The sequence below is a fragment of the Mchenga conophoros genome, linkage group LG14, assembly GCF_057382185.1.
Source record: "Mchenga conophoros isolate Kocher_MC1m ecotype Shallow Benthic linkage group LG14, M_conophoros_male_GT1.1, whole genome shotgun sequence".
NCBI lineage: Eukaryota > Metazoa > Chordata > Actinopteri > Cichliformes > Cichlidae > Mchenga > Mchenga conophoros.
This window is the reverse complement of record NC_140539.1, coordinates 6,765,219-6,771,891: the sequence shown is the minus strand read 5'-3', so window position 1 is coordinate 6,771,891 and position 6,673 is coordinate 6,765,219. Positions and strand designations below refer to the sequence as shown.

Genomic DNA, 6,673 nt, shown 5'->3' with positions numbered 1-6,673 from the left:
AAATCCAGCTGATCATAATGAGACTGTGCGGTTTCTGGAAAGTAACAATGAAGTACACACTCATCACGGTGTTAAATGTGACAGTGTTTTCAACAAACTGTCCAACTTTCATGTGTGTCAGCCAGGCTTACCAGCTTGTTTAGCTCATGATCTGTTTGAGGGGGTAGTAGATTATGATTTGGCATTGTTTTTGCAGTTCTTAATCAGAACACAAAAGTGGTTCAGTTATGAGGTTCTTAATGAAAGAATCAAATCATTTCCTGGTGAAAGCAGCGACAAGCTAAACACTATTCCCACTACAGGAGCCAGGCTTGGAGGACATGCAGCCCAAAACAGGTGGCTTTTGAAATTCTTGCCTGTTTTGGTGCATGACACAATTGAAGATGCTGATAATGAAGTATGGGGACTTGTACTACTTCTGAGGGAGCTTGTTGAATTTGTCTGTGCACCTCGGCTCTCAGAGTTGCAGATTGCTTTCATGAAGGGACTGATTGAACTGTATGTGGAATTGAGGCAAGAGCTGTTTCCAAGAGTTCAACTTAGACCAAAACACCACTATCTGCTTCACTATGCACACTTGACTTTACAATTTGGCCCACTCATATATACTTGGACAATGCGCTTTGAATCAAAACATTCTTATTTTAAAAGGTGCATTAGAGCAAGTAAGAACTTCATAAATGTAACCAAGTCTCTGGCTGAACGGCACCAGTTGCTTCAGGCTTATCAGTCTTGTGGTACCTTGTTTCGTTCCCAGGTTCATGTCTCAGACTCAACACGGTTCTATCCAGAGCTCTATGACCAGAACATAAAGACAGTGGTTGGAGAATTTGATTTGAACTCAAGTAACTCAGTTGTCACAGAGAGTGTGCAGGTTAAAGGCACTACATATGCAAATGGAATGCTGGTCTTACTGAGCTACACAAAAGGACTACTGCAGTTAGGACAAATAGCAAGCATTTTTGTAAAAAATGAAACTACTGTCCTACTTTTGCTTCGAGGGAAAACTGCCAGCTGGATACCTGAGCTTGGACTCTATGAACTTGATGAAAATGCTTCTGACCTGTTCAGTTGCCATGATTTGAACAAACTTGCTGATTATCATCCACTTTATTCTTACCAGAGAGGTACTCGGTGGCTCATTCCTCTTAAACACACACCAACATGGAACTTGTGAAAAACTATGTCAAGAAAGCAATGCCATCGCTCAGTAGCGATCAGATGGATACACTCATGGCTAAACTGGAGGAATTAGGAGTTCTCTCTGTAGATGACCTGAGCCTTGTGGACCCGGAGGACATTAAAGACACTCTGCCATTCATTCAGTGCAAAAGATTCGTCAGAGCTGTCAAAGCATTGGAAGCAGGTGAGTTTTTGCCCCTCTGTTTTAATGCAAGTTTTCTGAAACTACAAAGGTTTATTCCAAAAATGCAAAAAAAAAGTTGCCATCAGCTGTACATGGCAATAATTACTCTATAATTGGTTTTCATAATTAGGTCCATTTGTATTCCTGGTTGACCCAAACTGGACATTGAGGACCAATGTATTAATTGATTTGCAACAATTGTGATGTGTTTAATTTATGGAGATGTTTGTCATGTCATCCATAGATTCACAAACTCCACCGCAGTTCACCCGGCCTGGCCCCTCATCAACACCTGAACCACAGAGGTTTCAGCTGCCCTCAACACCACCTGAGACAGCCGACTCCCCATCCCAAGACGCATATTCTGTACCATGGCACAAATTTCCCTCAAAAGTCATGGATGAGTTGCGTGAAAAAAAGTACATAATGGGGAAAGACAGACGAGAGATGGTTCGGATCGTCGCTGAAGATTACCTCCATAAACACCCAGGAAGACCTGGTAGACAAAAGCTGAGGGAACTCGCCAGTATGATTGTAGGACAATATCCTGCCTCCTTCAAGCTGACAGAGCCGTTTGGAAACAAACCTTTTGCAAAAGATGGTTCTGAAACTCTCTTTCGTCAGCTGGAACACAGAATTGAAAATATGAAGAGGCCACAAAGCTCACTGAAGAGGCAAGCAGGGGGTGAAAATTCAACAAAGGCCCAGGAATTCAGATCTGTATGGATGTGTGGCGTGGGATCCAATCATTGAGGGGGCCGTGTGTAGAGAAGACCTGCTGTCTAAACGAGATGAGTTGAAACGTGCCTTTCAAACCCAGGATCTTCAGGTGGGTCTGCAATCATCCATTACAGATACAGAAAGCTTTATTAATCCTCGAAGGGCAATTCGGTTCCTACAGTCCACCATCTAGACATACAACCATTCACACAGCAATAGTATATAGCAGGAGTAATGCGATAAGGTCTGGGTCCAAGTACAATTTAGGACACATTGTGAAATTGTAGATCGTCTGTAGATCACTATGCCCATAGTCAATTGAAATTGATACCCTGTTTTATTATTTTAATTGGTTAGTTTGACTAACTGTTCGACTGTTTGTCTAACTGCCTCATATCTTTAGGAGTCATCTGTTCGAAAATTGATGACTGAAACATATCCCATTCAGCGTGAAATCCTCAACGATGATGATACCACTATTGCCGTTGTAAAGGATGAGTGGCCGTTCCTGTTTGAAGTTCCTCACCTGTTTGATCATGCATCTAAACTCCTTGGCTTCTCTGTACAAAACAAGCTGGCACAGGTGTGTTGTTATTGTTATTATTATGATTGTGCTGTGCTGCTCCATATGGAGAGAATTTTGTCTTTATTAATCAATCAGAAAAAGATTTGCAACCAAAAAGAGAGTTGAGACCAAAAAAGATAAACTGGCAACCAATCAAATAGAATAACTTGGATGAACAATCAAATGGAATAGATTTGAGACCAAAAATCAGGAAGTGACAACCAAAAAAGCAGGACATTTGAGATCAAAACAGAACAGGTTGCAAATGAAAATGAAATAATTCATTTTTATTTTTATTTTTTTCAAAATTCTCTCCATAGCTCCAAACGAAAATGAGTGTTAGTCTTATGTACTTGTACAAAATTAACACCTTGAACCTTGAACAGGAACTTTCCAAAAAAGAAAAGGGGATCAATGACTTCCTTGACTCCAAAGGGATGAAGATGGGCGAAGGTCCAATACAGCTCACCTGTGGCATTTCAAAATACTTCAAGGAAGACTCTTATAAACTCTTCCACAAAAAAGAGGTAGATGTTGTAGATTTTAAACTGTGTGCAAGATAATTATTTGCATCCAGTGGTGAACCAAGTAACCAACCACAGTAGGAAGTATAGATTCCCCTAATTGTGCTGCTGATATTCTCTATAAACTCTCTATCTATAAACTATTTACATTAATGTTTTTGCATAATGGCTACCTCTGTCTGATGAAGACACTAGCAGATAGTCAATTTGCCAGCAGGTTTGTGTGTACTGGAAACATTAATTCATGTATCATGTCTGTCACTAAAACAGATCTCTGCAGATCCTGAAGTCGAACTCCCAGTGACCCCATGCATCCTAATCAGAGGTTTGTAGTTAAATCTTTTTTTGTATCCCAGCAAGCTGTTGTTAGCTGTTGTTATAAGCTGTTGTTGTGTCATATTTATTAAAGAAATGTTTTGCTTGCCTTAAAATATAGGATTTTTTTTTTTTTTTGTAAATGGTACATGGTTTTTATCTGTGTTTAAGGTGACCAGCAATTCAAGATTGCTGTTGATGGGTTACTTGTCAATGACCACATCACCTCTCCCATTGTGGCCTTGAGCTACGTCTTCTCCATGTTTTATGTCTGCAACGTCCAATACCCACCGGAGATGGTTTTTACTCTCGAATTCATGCAAAGGTAAGCACTCATTGTTTGGAAATACTTTGTAAATGTGACTTTGCCGTGCCTTTCTGCACCTGACCTGCTTTTTGTCAATCTACACTAAACCCGTTTGTCTGAGATGTACAAGCTCAAAATGTGTCGTCACATGCTGTGAGCTTTTAGATCAGCTGTTATTGGCTTATGATCCCCCTGAATATGGATTTGTTCAGAGATTTTGTAGCTCCCTGTTGAAGACTATTGTTGGAATAAATGTGTCATATCTTTTTAAAGGGCAGGTAACATGCTTTTTGCTTTAAATAGTGTCCTAAGTCAATCAATAACAAAACAAACATAACATGATTCCAGTTGGGAAATGGAGCAAAAACATATTTTTCTCAGAATGGTTTGTTGACACAAAATTCGTTTGAGCTATCTCTTTAAAACCATTAGCACCTGAGACCAGGTTATGTCAGTGGTGGTCAAACCTTTTCATGTCAAAGACACACAAACTGAAATTTATTTGGCTGCAGACCCCAAACTCAAAATATGTTGTTCCAGGGACCCCCCCCCCGAAGGAAAGACTAAACATATTAATTTAAAAAATACTACATAGTGGATTCATGCCCAAATGTTAATACTTGTACTGATGTGTAACGTGCACTGAATGTCACAGTTTCTCCACTCCATGTTTGAATAACCCCCACACAGAAAATTCAAAAGTGTTAAATTTTTTGGTGTTAATAGTCTCCTTGCAAAAGTAGAGTTAATTTTACTCTAAGTAGAGTCACATTCTTTTAATGTAACTCTGAGGTGTAAAATGATAGTAGTTAAAATCGAGTGTTAAAAATGAGTGTTTCGCTGTCAAATCTGGAGGTGTTAAAATGGAAACATTAACTCTTGACCTCTTAACTCTGAACTCCTAGAGGGGCTATGACACCAACAGAGTAAATTCACAGACTCCGCCCCCAGCACGGCTCCAATCGAAGCTGAAGTGAAGCCGTTTCAGAACATTTTGCTCTACATATTTGAGTTGTTTGCCATGCTTGGTAAGTCATTTTTTCAAAGATTGTTTCAATTGTTATTAGCTTTTACTTCTGTGGCTCTTTGGAGTTGAGACAAAGCTGTGTGAAAGGCATTAGCCATGTTGCTCGGTGATAGCATAATATTCTGTTTTAGCTAGCTGAAAGGTATTGTTTGCAGGCAAATACCACAGCCTTGAAAAAAAGCTTGCATGTTAATTTTCAGTCAAATCTTTGGTCAAATACACCTAAAACAATGTCTAGAATGTGAAATGTTGGTATAATGGTGCTACTTGAAGCCTGAAAACGATCGCCCATAAAAAACAAACAAACGAGCAAACAGCAGTAGCAGACGTCCTGACTGGATTCTAAGTTAGCATAGATCCCTCCAGAGTTTTGTGCACACGGTTTAGGTAAAAATGAAAAAGGTTGAGGTTTTACATTTAGTTCAGTATTACCTGTTGCCTGTGTCCTTGTCTTTTGGGAAAATACTTTACACAAGTAATGGCTCAAAGAAGATTCCTTTTTTTTTTTTTTACTGTGCTGCAATTGTTTACTGGATTATTTGTGCCATTAATTACTGTCAACTAATTTTTATTCGATCTCCGCACAGGATATGCTTGTGAAGATGGAATATGGGAGAGAGCAGAAGTGCGTTGAAGTTCCACAAAGTGATGAATGAAGGACATGCATATTGTATTGAAGAAATAAGTGATGAGAATGCTGTTATTTGCATTTACCATGTCAGACCTTTTGATAAACAAAATTCTAATGAAAGTGAGAACATGTACACTGTTACATCTTTCAGAAAATGTTTTGAAATTGTGGTGCACAGTTCAGAATAAATGTTTTTCAACAACCATTGCATCTTTTTAGTAAATGTTTATTTCCAAAAGAAATTTCTAGAAGATCAGAACAGTAAAATTCCCACTTTTTAGAATGAATTAGAAGATAACTCTTACGTAGTTAAACTAAAATACTCTTTGAGAGTTAATATATAAACTCTTAACACCAAGTGTTAAATGATCAACTCCAGACAGATTTGGTGTTTAACACTAAATCAGAGTTAACGTACCAACTCTCCAAAAAGAGTTAAATTAACACTCTCTGGTGTGGACCCATATAGACACTTTAATAGTGTTGAAATCAAATCCGACAGTGTTAATTTGGACATGCTGGATTTGCTGTGCAGGACAGTCCGTGTTCAAATGTGCTGTTACACCTTTTGATAGGACAATGTCAACTGTGTTTTCTATCCCCTTCTGTGTTCTGTGCATTTATAATATCCCTGCATACACATTGAGGATGCATGCTGTCATGTGTTGGTGATAAGCAGACTTCTCACCCTTGCAAACATTTCTGTATATGCACAGTGTGAATGCATGTGTCTTGAAAAGACAAAGGAAGAGAGCTTAGCCACTGGCACCAGCACCACAACAACATTGGGTTCTAGACAGATGGTCAACTAGAATGATAGAGAGGTTCACACATAGGGGCATATTGAAGAAAACAAATGTAGGATTTTATTGAACTGCTCCACTCCTGTCAAGCCACACTACATGTGCAAACTTTGTCTGCATATCACTATTGTTTTTTTTTTTTCCCTCAGAGTTTTCTTTGGGGTCAATCCTGAGCGAGGCTCCAAGGCAGAGAAGAAGGGGAAGAAACGGCACTTCATTCCTCCACAGGTGTGCAAGCTGGTTTCTCAGCTGAAGGAATTTGAATGCAAGCAGAAGGAATCTGAATGGGCCATTTGAGCTGTTCTCAGAGCTCAGAAAATACCTTTTTGGACTGAATGTACACACACACACACACACACACACACACACACACACACACACACACACACACACATAAAGGCAAATCCAAAAACAT

At 39.2% G+C, this 6,673-nt stretch overlaps 1 pseudogene; it reads left to right on the top strand.

Annotated features, from left to right (window-relative positions):
• Nucleotides 1-1,164: 1,164 nt before the first annotated feature.
• On the top strand, nt 1,165-6,604 carry LOC146559167 (uncharacterized; annotated as a pseudogene).
• Nucleotides 6,605-6,673: the final 69 nt, after the last annotated feature.